Genomic DNA, 14,217 nt, shown 5'->3' on the forward strand with positions numbered 1-14,217 from the left:
CAGTGTTGCCTGAGAGGGCAACACTGCAACAGCCGGCCGCCAGGCTGTCTTTTTTTTGCACAGCTAGTTGCCTCCAGGAGGCCACAAGAGGGAGACAAGGGACTGCAAAATGGAAAATAGGCATCCACCAACTTTACAGACAACTTCTCCTTGCTCCTACAACCTCCATCCTTGCACAGTTTGTTATTCTTCTAGGTAACATAGTAACAAATCCAAATTGCTGCTCTCTTTGTAGGCAAGCAAGGCTTTGTTGCAACTGCAATTCTTACTTCTTCTTGAAATGTAGGGACGACAGTACATTCCATCACATCCATCTAGTGTACACAGGTAGGTCCATTGTGGCGGGCAGGCGAGCGGGCGGGCTGCTTTATTGGCTGTTTGCTGTTCCCCTACTCCACTCCACTATTTGACTGTTGTGCTGCATCAATCAATCAATCAATCAATCAATCAATCAATCAATCAGTGGCTGGCTCAGGTGCAGCTCTTTAACTTACCTAAAAGGGAGGGCGGAGAGAAGACAAGGAAGGTGAATGAGGTGTTCCAATGTGAAATGCCGGAAACACAGAAACACAGACGACACACAACAAGAGGTGGCAATCTATTCATTAATTGCATTTAATCAATGAGCTCATTATCACTCATGCATTGTCCAACAGGTGTTGAAATAATGGGATTAAAAGGGGAGATCCCTTCAGAAAGACAGAAACAATAGCAAAGACAAAAAACACTTTTGGAATCTGCTTTTAGTCAACACATAAGGAAAGGGTGCACCGGTCCTGGAAATACTGCAATACCAGGTCAATGCGTGGAGTGGACAGAGCAAGCTCTATTTCCATCTCCCTGTTCTAAAAATCCATTTAATATATGGTCCCCAGATAGGGGACGTATCAGATATTAAACTGATAAGAACAGATACTACACTTGATCTTAGCCAAAAGGCCGAGAAGCGATAACCCGAACGGGCCGCGCGTTGCCCGAGCCTGCCCGATACTGCTGTTCAGCCCTTGCAGCGATTCAGCCTACTTCTAGGCAATTCCATGGGGCCCTGCAGGCTCACACACTCACAGCTACACGGGAGGTGAATAAAGGCCGGAGAGGAAGCCAGACAGGATTTGCTTCTTTTGCTTGCACCACAATGCAGTGCTGAAAGAGGAGGAATCTACATAAAAACGCCTTCCTGGCAACGCCCAAATGCCCTGCTGCCATGCAGATAAACACTGGCAGCGGCAGCAAGTGCATGCCCACAGCCACCCCTTGTTCCTTCACACCTTGTATCAGCTGTAATCCAGTCCAGTCCAGTGCTGCCTGCTGAGCAGCACTGACCAACACTGCCTGGGCCCAGGCTTTTATCTCTGAGGCCCCATTATGATGTCAGAAAGCTGGCTCTGGAATCCTGAGGGCTCCACTATGACACGTGCAAAGTTCCGTCTGAACTTTATATAAGACGGTGAGGCTCAGTCAGTCACTCAGTGTTGCCTGAGAGGGCAACACTGCAACAGCCGGCCGCCAGGCTGTCTTTTTTTTGCACAGCTAGTTGCCTCCAGGAGGCCACAAGAGGGAGACAAGGGACTGCAAAATGGAAAATAGGCATCCACCAACTTTACAGACAACTTCTCCTTGCTCCTACAACCTCCATCCTTGCACAGTTTGTTATTCTTCTAGGTAACATAGTAACAAATCCAAATTGCTGCTCTCTTTGTAGGCAAGCAAGGCTTTGTTGCAACTGCAATTCTTACTTCTTCTTGAAATGTAGGGACGACAGTACATTCCATCACATCCATCTAGTGTACACAGGTAGGTCCATTGTGGCGGGCAGGCGAGCGGGCGGGCTGCTTTATTGGCTGTTTGCTGTTCCCCTACTCCACTCCACTATTTGACTGTTGTGCTGCATCAATCAATCAATCAATCAATCAATCAATCAATCAATCAATCAATCAGTGGCTGGCTCAGGTGCAGCTCTTTAACTTACCTAAAAGGGAGGGCGGAGAGAAGACAAGGAAGGTGAATGAGGTGTTCCAATGTGAAATGCCGGAAACACAGAAACACAGACGACACACAACAAGAGGTGGCAATCTATTCATTAATTGCATTTAATCAATGAGCTCATTATCACTCATGCATTGTCCAACAGGTGTTGAAATAATGGGATTAAAAGGGGAGATCCCTTCAGAAAGACAGAAACAATAGCAAAGACAAAAAACACTTTTGGAATCTGCTTTTAGTCAACACATAAGGAAAGGGTGCACCGGTCCTGGAAATACTGCAATACCAGGTCAATGCGTGGAGTGGACAGAGCAAGCTCTATTTCCATCTCCCTGTTCTAAAAATCCATTTAATATATGGTCCCCAGATAGGGGACGTATCAGATATTAAACTGATAAGAACAGATACTACACTTGATCTTAGCCAAAAGGCCGAGAAGCGATAACCCGAACGGGCCGCGCGTTGCCCGAGCCTGCCCGATACTGCTGTTCAGCCCTTGCAGCGATTCAGCCTACTTCTAGGCAATTCCATGGGGCCCTGCAGGCTCACACACTCACAGCTACACGGGAGGTGAATAAAGGCCGGAGAGGAAGCCAGACAGGATTTGCTTCTTTTGCTTGCACCACAATGCAGTGCTGAAAGAGGAGGAATCTACATAAAAACGCCTTCCTGGCAACGCCCAAATGCCCTGCTGCCATGCAGATAAACACTGGCAGCGGCAGCAAGTGCATGCCCACAGCCACCCCTTGTTCCTTCACACCTTGTATCAGCTGTAATCCAGTCCAGTCCAGTGCTGCCTGCTGAGCAGCACTGACCAACACTGCCTGGGCCCAGGCTTTTATCTCTGAGGCCCCATTATGATGTCAGAAAGCTGGCTCTGGAATCCTGAGGGCTCCACTATGACACGTGCAAAGTTCCGTCTGAACTTTATATAAGACGGTGAGGCTCAGTCAGTCACTCAGTGTTGCCTGAGAGGGCAACACTGCAACAGCCGGCCGCCAGGCTGTCTTTTTTTTGCACAGCTAGTTGCCTCCAGGAGGCCACAAGAGGGAGACAAGGGACTGCAAAATGGAAAATAGGCATCCACCAACTTTACAGACAACTTCTCCTTGCTCCTACAACCTCCATCCTTGCACAGTTTGTTATTCTTCTAGGTAACATAGTAACAAATCCAAATTGCTGCTCTCTTTGTAGGCAAGCAAGGCTTTGTTGCAACTGCAATTCTTACTTCTTCTTGAAATGTAGGGACGACAGTACATTCCATCACATCCATCTAGTGTACACAGGTAGGTCCATTGTGGCGGGCAGGCGAGCGGGCGGGCTGCTTTATTGGCTGTTTGCTGTTCCCCTACTCCACTCCACTATTTGACTGTTGTGCTGCATCAATCAATCAATCAATCAATCAATCAATCAATCAATCAATCAATCAATCAATCAATCAGTGGCTGGCTCAGGTGCAGCTCTTTAACTTACCTAAAAGGGAGGGCGGAGAGAAGACAAGGAAGGTGAATGAGGTGTTCCAATGTGAAATGCCGGAAACACAGAAACACAGACGACACACAACAAGAGGTGGCAATCTATTCATTAATTGCATTTAATCAATGAGCTCATTATCACTCATGCATTGTCCAACAGGTGTTGAAATAATGGGATTAAAAGGGGAGATCCCTTCAGAAAGACAGAAACAATAGCAAAGACAAAAAACACTTTTGGAATCTGCTTTTAGTCAACACATAAGGAAAGGGTGCACCGGTCCTGGAAATACTGCAATACCAGGTCAATGCGTGGAGTGGACAGAGCAAGCTCTATTTCCATCTCCCTGTTCTAAAAATCCATTTAATATATGGTCCCCAGATAGGGGACGTATCAGATATTAAACTGATAAGAACAGATACTACACTTGATCTTAGCCAAAAGGCCGAGAAGCGATAACCCGAACGGGCCGCGCGTTGCCCGAGCCTGCCCTATACTGCTGTTCAGCCCTTGCAGCGATTCAGCCTACTTCTAGGCAATTCCATGGGGCCCTGCAGGCTCACACACTCACAGCTACACGGGAGGTGAATAAAGGCCGGAGAGGAAGCCAGACAGGATTTGCTTCTTTTGCTTGCACCACAATGCAGTGCTGAAAGAGGAGGAATCTACATAAAAACGCCTTCCTGGCAACGCCCAAATGCCCTGCTGCCATGCAGATAAACACTGGCAGCGGCAGCAAGTGCATGCCCACAGCCACCCCTTGTTCCTTCACACCTTGTATCAGCTGTAATCCAGTCCAGTCCAGTGCTGCCTGCTGAGCAGCACTGACCAACACTGCCTGGGCCCAGGCTTTTATCTCTGAGGCCCCATTATGATGTCAGAAAGCTGGCTCTGGAATCCTGAGGGCTCCACTATGACACGTGCAAAGTTCCGTCTGAACTTTATATAAGACGGTGAGGCTCAGTCAGTCACTCAGTGTTGCCTGAGAGGGCAACACTGCAACAGCCGGCCGCCAGGCTGTCTTTTTTTTGCACAGCTAGTTGCCTCCAGGAGGCCACAAGAGGGAGACAAGGGACTGCAAAATGGAAAATAGGCATCCACCAACTTTACAGACAACTTCTCCTTGCTCCTACAACCTCCATCCTTGCACAGTTTGTTATTCTTCTAGGTAACATAGTAACAAATCCAAATTGCTGCTCTCTTTGTAGGCAAGCAAGGCTTTGTTGCAACTGCAATTCTTACTTCTTCTTGAAATGTAGGGACGACAGTACATTCCATCACATCCATCTAGTGTACACAGGTAGGTCCATTGTGGCGGGCAGGCGAGCGGGCGGGCTGCTTTTATTGGCTGTTTGCTGTTCCCCTACTCCACTCCACTATTTGACTGTTGTGCTGCATCAATCAATCAATCAATCAATCAATCAATCAATCAATCAGTGGCTGGCTCAGGTGCAGCTCTTTAACTTACCTAAAAGGGAGGGCGGAGAGAAGACAAGGAAGGTGAATGAGGTGTTCCAATGTGAAATGCCGGAAACACAGAAACACAGACGACACACAACAAGAGGTGGCAATCTATTCATTAATTGCATTTAATCAATGAGCTCATTATCACTCATGCATTGTCCAACAGGTGTTGAAATAATGGGATTAAAAGGGGAGATCCCTTCAGAAAGACAGAAACAATAGCAAAGACAAAAAACACTTTTGGAATCTGCTTTTAGTCAACACATAAGGAAAGGGTGCACCGGTCCTGGAAATACTGCAATACCAGGTCAATGCGTGGAGTGGACAGAGCAAGCTCTATTTCCATCTCCCTGTTCTAAAAATCCATTTAATATATGGTCCCCAGATAGGGGACGTATCAGATATTAAACTGATAAGAACAGATACTACACTTGATCTTAGCCAAAAGGCCGAGAAGCGATAACCCGAACGGGCCGCGCGTTGCCCGAGCCTGCCCGATACTGCTGTTCAGCCCTTGCAGCGATTCAGCCTACTTCTAGGCAATTCCATGGGGCCCTGCAGGCTCACACACTCACAGCTACACGGGAGGTGAATAAAGGCCGGAGAGGAAGCCAGACAGGATTTGCTTCTTTTGCTTGCACCACAATGCAGTGCTGAAAGAGGAGGAATCTACATAAAAACGCCTTCCTGGCAACGCCCAAATGCCCTGCTGCCATGCAGATAAACACTGGCAGCGGCAGCAAGTGCATGCCCACAGCCACCCCTTGTTCCTTCACACCTTGTATCAGCTGTAATCCAGTCCAGTCCAGTGCTGCCTGCTGAGCAGCACTGACCAACACTGCCTGGGCCCAGGCTTTTATCTCTGAGGCCCCATTATGATGTCAGAAAGCTGGCTCTGGAATCCTGAGGGCTCCACTATGACACGTGCAAAGTTCCGTCTGAACTTTATATAAGACGGTGAGGCTCAGTCAGTCACTCAGTGTTGCCTGAGAGGGCAACACTGCAACAGCCGGCCGCCAGGCTGTCTTTTTTTTGCACAGCTAGTTGCCTCCAGGAGGCCACAAGAGGGAGACAAGGGACTGCAAAATGGAAAATAGGCATCCACCAACTTTACAGACAACTTCTCCTTGCTCCTACAACCTCCATCCTTGCACAGTTTGTTATTCTTCTAGGTAACATAGTAACAAATCCAAATTGCTGCTCTCTTTGTAGGCAAGCAAGGCTTTGTTGCAACTGCAATTCTTACTTCTTCTTGAAATGTAGGGACGACAGTACATTCCATCACATCCATCTAGTGTACACAGGTAGGTCCATTGTGGCGGGCAGGCGAGCGGGCGGGCTGCTTTATTGGCTGTTTGCTGTTCCCCTACTCCACTCCACTATTTGACTGTTGTGCTGCATCAATCAATCAATCAATCAATCAATCAATCAATCAATCAATCAATCAATCAGTGGCTGGCTCAGGTGCAGCTCTTTAACTTACCTAAAAGGGAGGGCGGAGAGAAGACAAGGAAGGTGAATGAGGTGTTCCAATGTGAAATGCCGGAAACACAGAAACACAGACGACACACAACAAGAGGTGGCAATCTATTCATTAATTGCATTTAATCAATGAGCTCATTATCACTCATGCATTGTCCAACAGGTGTTGAAATAATGGGATTAAAAGGGGAGATCCCTTCAGAAAGACAGAAACAATAGCAAAGACAAAAAACACTTTTGGAATCTGCTTTTAGTCAACACATAAGGAAAGGGTGCACCGGTCCTGGAAATACTGCAATACCAGGTCAATGCGTGGAGTGGACAGAGCAAGCTCTATTTCCATCTCCCTGTTCTAAAAATCCATTTAATATATGGTCCCCAGATAGGGGACGTATCAGATATTAAACTGATAAGAACAGATACTACACTTGATCTTAGCCAAAAGGCCGAGAAGCGATAACCCGAACGGGCCGCGCGTTGCCCGAGCCTGCCCGATACTGCTGTTCAGCCCTTGCAGCGATTCAGCCTACTTCTAGGCAATTCCATGGGGCCCTGCAGGCTCACACACTCACAGCTACACGGGAGGTGAATAAAGGCCGGAGAGGAAGCCAGACAGGATTTGCTTCTTTTGCTTGCACCACAATGCAGTGCTGAAAGAGGAGGAATCTACATAAAAACGCCTTCCTGGCAACGCCCAAATGCCCTGCTGCCATGCAGATAAACACTGGCAGCGGCAGCAAGTGCATGCCCACAGCCACCCCTTGTTCCTTCACACCTTGTATCAGCTGTAATCCAGTCCAGTCCAGTGCTGCCTGCTGAGCAGCACTGACCAACACTGCCTGGGCCCAGGCTTTTATCTCTGAGGCCCCATTATGATGTCAGAAAGCTGGCTCTGGAATCCTGAGGGCTCCACTATGACACGTGCAAAGTTCCGTCTGAACTTTATATAAGACGGTGAGGCTCAGTCAGTCACTCAGTGTTGCCTGAGAGGGCAACACTGCAACAGCCGGCCGCCAGGCTGTCTTTTTTTTGCACAGCTAGTTGCCTCCAGGAGGCCACAAGAGGGAGACAAGGGACTGCAAAATGGAAAATAGGCATCCACCAACTTTACAGACAACTTCTCCTTGCTCCTACAACCTCCATCCTTGCACAGTTTGTTATTCTTCTAGGTAACATAGTAACAAATCCAAATTGCTGCTCTCTTTGTAGGCAAGCAAGGCTTTGTTGCAACTGCAATTCTTACTTCTTCTTGAAATGTAGGGACGACAGTACATTCCATCACATCCATCTAGTGTACACAGGTAGGTCCATTGTGGCGGGCAGGCGAGCGGGCGGGCTGCTTTATTGGCTGTTTGCTGTTCCCCTACTCCACTCCACTATTTGACTGTTGTGCTGCATCAATCAATCAATCAATCAATCAATCAATCAATCAATCAATCAATCAGTGGCTGGCTCAGGTGCAGCTCTTTAACTTACCTAAAAGGGAGGGCGGAGAGAAGACAAGGAAGGTGAATGAGGTGTTCCAATGTGAAATGCCGGAAACACAGAAACACAGACGACACACAACAAGAGGTGGCAATCTATTCATTAATTGCATTTAATCAATGAGCTCATTATCACTCATGCATTGTCCAACAGGTGTTGAAATAATGGGATTAAAAGGGGAGATCCCTTCAGAAAGACAGAAACAATAGCAAAGACAAAAAACACTTTTGGAATCTGCTTTTAGTCAACACATAAGGAAAGGGTGCACCGGTCCTGGAAATACTGCAATACCAGGTCAATGCGTGGAGTGGACAGAGCAAGCTCTATTTCCATCTCCCTGTTCTAAAAATCCATTTAATATATGGTCCCCAGATAGGGGACGTATCAGATATTAAACTGATAAGAACAGATACTACACTTGATCTTAGCCAAAAGGCCGAGAAGCGATAACCCGAACGGGCCGCGCGTTGCCCGAGCCTGCCCGATACTGCTGTTCAGCCCTTGCAGCGATTCAGCCTACTTCTAGGCAATTCCATGGGGCCCTGCAGGCTCACACACTCACAGCTACACGGGAGGTGAATAAAGGCCGGAGAGGAAGCCAGACAGGATTTGCTTCTTTTGCTTGCACCACAATGCAGTGCTGAAAGAGGAGGAATCTACATAAAAACGCCTTCCTGGCAACGCCCAAATGCCCTGCTGCCATGCAGATAAACACTGGCAGCGGCAGCAAGTGCATGCCCACAGCCACCCCTTGTTCCTTCACACCTTGTATCAGCTGTAATCCAGTCCAGTCCAGTGCTGCCTGCTGAGCAGCGCTGACCAACACTGCCTGGGCCCAGGCTTTTATCTCTGAGGCCCCATTATGATGTCAGAAAGCTGGCTCTGGAATCCTGAGGGCTCCACTATGACACGTGCAAAGTTCCGTCTGAACTTTATATAAGACGGTGAGGCTCAGTCAGTCACTCAGTGTTGCCTGAGAGGGCAACACTGCAACAGCCGGCCGCCAGGCTGTCTTTTTTTTGCACAGCTAGTTGCCTCGCTAGTTGCCTCCAGGAGGCCACAAGAGGGAGACAAGGGACTGCAAAATGGAAAATAGGCATCCACCAACTTTACAGACAACTTCTCCTTGCTCCTACAACCTCCATCCTTGCACAGTTTGTTATTCTTCTAGGTAACATAGTAACAAATCCAAATTGCTGCTCTCTTTGTAGGCAAGCAAGGCTTTGTTGCAATTGCAATTCTTACTTCTTCTTGAAATGTAGGGACGACAGTACATTCCATCACATCCATCTAGTGTACACAGGTAGGTCCATTGTGGCGGGCAGGCGAGCGGGCGGGCTGCTTTATTGGCTGTTTGCTGTTCCCCTACTCCACTCCACTATTTGACTGTTGTGCTGCATCAATCAATCAATCAATCAGTGGCTGGCTCAGGTGCAGCTCTTTAACTTACCTAAAAGGGAGGGCGGAGAGAAGACAAGGAAGGTGAATGAGGTGTTCCAATGTGAAATGCCGGAAACACAGAAACACAGACGACACACAACAAGAGGTGGCAATCTATTCATTAATTGCATTTAATCAATGAGCTCATTATCACTCATGCATTGTCCAACAGGTGTTGAAATAATGGGATTAAAAGGGGAGATCCCTTCAGAAAGACAGAAACAATAGCAAAGACAAAAAACACTTTTGGAATCTGCTTTTAGTCAACACATAAGGAAAGGGTGCACCGGTCCTGGAAATACTGCAATACCAGGTCAATGCGTGGAGTGGACAGAGCAAGCTCTATTTCCATCTCCCTGTTCTAAAAATCCATTTAATATATGGTCCCCAGATAGGGGACGTATCAGATATTAAACTGATAAGAACAGATACTACACTTGATCTTAGCCAAAAGGCCGAGAAGCGATAACCCGAACGGGCCGCGCGTTGCCCGAGCCTGCCCGATACTGCTGTTCAGCCCTTGCAGCGATTCAGCCTACTTCTAGGCAATTCCATGGGGCCCTGCAGGCTCACACACTCACAGCTACACGGGAGGTGAATAAAGGCCGGAGAGGAAGCCAGACAGGATTTGCTTCTTTTGCTCGCACCACAATGCAGTGCTGAAAGAGGAGGAATCTACATAAAAACGCCTTCCTGGCAACGCCCAAATGCCCTGCTGCCATGCAGATAAACACTGGCAGCGGCAGCAAGTGCATGCCCACAGCCACCCCTTGTTCCTTCACACCTTGTATCAGCTGTAATCCAGTCCAGTCCAGTGCTGCCTGCTGAGCAGCACTGACCAACACTGCCTGGGCCCAGGCTTTTATCTCTGAGGCCCCATTATGATGTCAGAAAGCTGGCTCTGGAATCCTGAGGGCTCCACTATGACACGTGCAAAGTTCCGTCTGAACTTTATATAAGACGGTGAGGCTCAGTCAGTCACTCAGTGTTGCCTGAGAGGGCAACACTGCAACAGCCGGCCGCCAGGCTGTCTTTTTTTTGCACAGCTAGTTGCCTCCAGGAGGCCACAAGAGGGAGACAAGGGACTGCAAAATGGAAAATAGGCATCCACCAACTTTACAGACAACTTCTCCTTGCTCCTACAACCTCCATCCTTGCACAGTTTGTTATTCTTCTAGGTAACATAGTAACAAATCCAAATTGCTGCTCTCTTTGTAGGCAAGCAAGGCTTTGTTGCAACTGCAATTCTTACTTCTTCTTGAAATGTAGGGACGACAGTACATTCCATCACATCCATCTAGTGTACACAGGTAGGTCCATTGTGGCGGGCAGGCGAGCGGGCGGGCTGCTTTATTGGCTGTTTGCTGTTCCCCTACTCCACTCCACTATTTGACTGTTGTGCTGCATCAATCAATCAATCAATCAATCAATCAATCAATCAATCAATCAATCAATCAATCAATCAATCAATCAGTGGCTGGCTCAGGTGCAGCTCTTTAACTTACCTAAAAGGGAGGGCGGAGAGAAGACAAGGAAGGTGAATGAGGTGTTCCAATGTGAAATGCCGGAAACACAGAAACACAGACGACACACAACAAGAGGTGGCAATCTATTCATTAATTGCATTTAATCAATGAGCTCATTATCACTCATGCATTGTCCAACAGGTGTTGAAATAATGGGATTAAAAGGGGAGATCCCTTCAGAAAGACAGAAACAATAGCAAAGACAAAAAACACTTTTAATAGTGCGATGGGGTTTGAGAAAAACGGGACCAACGGCGCTGCTTAGTTTTTATGATAGTAAATCCACAACCATTCCAATGGGTAAAGAATAAGAAGGATTTATTGGTAATAGGCTACGCGTTTCGATGCCGCACCGGCATCTTCCTCAGGCCAATGCAGACTGTGCGGTTTTAACCTTATTTATACACAATGGTAAGGAAAAAAGACCGCCAGAATGCAAAAGGGTCAAAGGTCATAAAACAGAAACAAGAAAACAAGAAGATAACAGGAAAGAACATCTGCTTAATACATTTGAATAACACATTTTTACAACGATTAAGTGCATATTAAACGAAAGAAATGCATATTTTAAAAACTTTTCATAAAATTTTTTTTTTTTTTTTTTTTTTTTTTTTTTTGGGGTTATATGGTTTCCAACCATAGAATGTATATGTCAGCAGACAGACTGACACGTCATTAGCGGGTTTATACAAGAGAGGGACTTCTCGGGTCAAAATGCTAACTTTTATTTGTATATTTAGTTATGGTTAAATAACCTTCATCAGGTTCGGAGAAAAATGAAATTTTGACTATTTAATAGTGTAGCGATGTACCACTATTGAGTCGGGAGCGTCCTTGGTTACCACGGACCGCAAGAAGTACGGAAGCCGGGACGGGTCAAAAATTTGTAGTGAACCGCACAGTTGGAACGCATGAAGTTACGATCCTCGATACAGAAGAATCAGAAGGGGAGCGAGGTGCCAGGAATGGTGAGTGACAATGACCCGTACTAGTAATGATAGGGAGGGAATTAAATGATTACATAGATGATTAATTAGGGCTCAATAAGCGCCCTTGTTTAGAAATAAATATTATAAGAAACGATACTGGTTCAACTGTAAGTCTAGTTTGTGTCGAGACTAAATAGTTAGCTAAAAAATGATGATGTGATTGTATGCCGTGATCAGAATAACGTTTGTTTATAAAAATAGGAGGACACAATGTTGTTAGGTTTAGGTGGGATCCCATAGTATTATGCAACAATATAATATATTAAAATATTAAAACCCTGAGTTTATACCAATTGGAATATAATAGAATATATCCAGATAGTGGATTATATTTCTGGATAGAATTGGTTGGTATTAATCATTGTGAAAGAATCTTGTTTTATACAAGGACAGGGTGATACAAATATACAAGGAGGACAACAATATTCCGTAAGAACGGATAACTTGGGTTCTGCTTATTCCGTAGTATTTCGGAGTATGTTATATGTTTTAATTTTTTGACATGGTATTTTGTCACATGGTTTTTTGTGTGTATGATTTGTAATTGGTTTTAATTTTTTACCCATATATATTTTTATACAAATGTATATGTTAGAACTTATTTTAAATTATTCTAATGCGGACTCCGTGAGGTCATTCAAACCTTTCGGATGTAGGGTTTCTAATTTGTAAATCCAAAAGTTCTCTCTTTGCTTTAGTCGGGTGAATCTGTCGGGTATGTCCAATGGTATCTGTTCAATAGGTGTGACCTTGATATTTGAAAAATTACATTTATGTTTATATGTGCAATGGCGGGACACGCTTTGTTTTAAAAAACCTTTAGTGACATTGAACCTATGTTTGTTTATACGGTTTCTCAGAGTTTGTGTGGTACGACCTACATACTGGAGATTACAAGCGCATTCCAGCAAGTACACGATATAAGTGCTCCCGCAATTTAGAAAGTCTTTTATTATAAATTTTTCCCCGGTCGTTGTTGAGGAGTATTCTTTGCATTTGTTTGTAATGTTATTGCAACAGAGGCATCTATTTTGGCCACATCGATAGGAGCCTTTTATATCTCTCATTAAACTTGGGTTAGATGTGTTTATTTTCCGTAGTTTACTAGGGGCTAATATATTTTGAATAGTTTTTGCTCGTCTATATGTGATATTGGGTTTAGCTGGTATTAGTGGTTTTAAAAAGGGGTCATTGGTCAATATATGCCAATGTTTTTGGAGAATGGTATTGATGGTATTGCTCCCTTTTGTGAATGTAGTGATGAAATTTGTTTTAACCATTTTTTGACTTGATTCATTCTTAGTGTTTGTGTGTTTTACTTGAATGCATTCTTTTTGCGTAAGACTCCTGGCTTTGGATTCAGCACCTTTAATGAGACTCTTGGGGAAACCTTTCTCCAAAAATCTCTGGTGCAGAATCTTACATTCTTGGTCAAAGGATACATCATCTGAACAATTTTTTCTTTTGAAGAAGCCCTCATCCTCAGCAAACATGGTTTTAGTGATAAAATTCTGCTTTACAAACGTTTTATCGATGATCTGTTTTTTATATGGAAGGGTGACTCCAAGACTGCCAGTGATTTTATAGGGGTTTTAAATAATAACAACTTTGGCCTCACTTTTACCCACAACTTCTCGGATACAAACATAGATTTTTTAGATTTAACAATAGGAAAAGACAATGGTCATTTTACGACTAGGACCCATTTTAAAATGGTCGATGTAAATAGCTATCTCGATTTTAAAAGTGCACACTACCCCCCGTGGCTTAGAAACATACCGTTCGGCCAATACCGACGAATTAGAAAAAATTGTTCAGATGATGTATCCTTTGACCAAGAATGTAAGATTCTGCACCAGAGATTTTTGGAGAAAGGTTTCCCCAAGAGTCTCATTAAAGGTGCTGAATCCAAAGCCAGGAGTCTTACGCAAAAAGAATGCATTCAAGTAAAACACACAAACACTAAGAATGAATCAAGTCAAAAAATGGTTAAAACAAATTTCATCACTACATTCACAAAAGGGAGCAATACCATCAATACCATTCTCCAAAAACATTGGCATATATTGACCAATGACCCCTTTTTAAAACCACTAATACCAGCTAAACCCAATATCACATATAGACGAGCAAAAACTATTCAAAATATATTAGCCCCTAGTAAACTACGGAAAATAAACACATCTAACCCAAGTTTAATGAGAGATATAAAAGGCTCCTATCGATGTGGCCAAAATAGATGCCTCTGTTGCAATAACATTACAAACAAATGCAAAGAATACTCCTCAACAACGACCGGGGAAAAATTTATAATAAAAGACTTTCTAAATTGCGGGAGCACTTATATCGTGTACTTGCTGGAATGCGCTTGTAAT

General features: G+C 44.9%; 7 non-coding genes across 7 annotated transcripts; all 7 read right to left on the minus strand.

Moving 5' to 3' along the window:
* Positions 1–760: 760 nt before the first annotated feature.
* On the minus strand, positions 761–951 carry LOC142704671 (U2 spliceosomal RNA). Its single transcript, XR_012868097.1, has one exon. It is a non-coding gene; the product is annotated as a U2 spliceosomal RNA (small nuclear RNA).
* A 1,284-nt stretch (positions 952–2,235) lies between these two features.
* Positions 2,236–2,426, minus strand: LOC142704672 (U2 spliceosomal RNA). Its single transcript, XR_012868098.1, has one exon. It is a non-coding gene; the product is annotated as a U2 spliceosomal RNA (small nuclear RNA).
* Positions 2,427–3,722: 1,296 nt separating this feature from the next.
* LOC142704675 (U2 spliceosomal RNA) lies at positions 3,723–3,913 on the minus strand. Its single transcript, XR_012868099.1, has one exon. It is a non-coding gene; the product is annotated as a U2 spliceosomal RNA (small nuclear RNA).
* A 1,277-nt stretch (positions 3,914–5,190) lies between these two features.
* Positions 5,191–5,381, minus strand: LOC142704677 (U2 spliceosomal RNA). The gene has a single exon (XR_012868101.1). It is a non-coding gene; the product is annotated as a U2 spliceosomal RNA (small nuclear RNA).
* A 1,288-nt stretch (positions 5,382–6,669) lies between these two features.
* LOC142704678 (U2 spliceosomal RNA) lies at positions 6,670–6,860 on the minus strand. Its single transcript, XR_012868102.1, has one exon. It is a non-coding gene; the product is annotated as a U2 spliceosomal RNA (small nuclear RNA).
* Positions 6,861–8,144: 1,284 nt separating this feature from the next.
* LOC142704679 (U2 spliceosomal RNA) lies at positions 8,145–8,335 on the minus strand. The gene has a single exon (XR_012868103.1). It is a non-coding gene; the product is annotated as a U2 spliceosomal RNA (small nuclear RNA).
* A 1,268-nt stretch (positions 8,336–9,603) lies between these two features.
* Positions 9,604–9,794, minus strand: LOC142704680 (U2 spliceosomal RNA). Its single transcript, XR_012868104.1, has one exon. It is a non-coding gene; the product is annotated as a U2 spliceosomal RNA (small nuclear RNA).
* Positions 9,795–14,217: the final 4,423 nt, after the last annotated feature.

This window comes from Rhinoderma darwinii, unplaced genomic scaffold, assembly GCF_050947455.1.
Source record: "Rhinoderma darwinii isolate aRhiDar2 unplaced genomic scaffold, aRhiDar2.hap1 Scaffold_3361, whole genome shotgun sequence".
Lineage (NCBI taxonomy): Eukaryota > Metazoa > Chordata > Amphibia > Anura > Rhinodermatidae > Rhinoderma > Rhinoderma darwinii.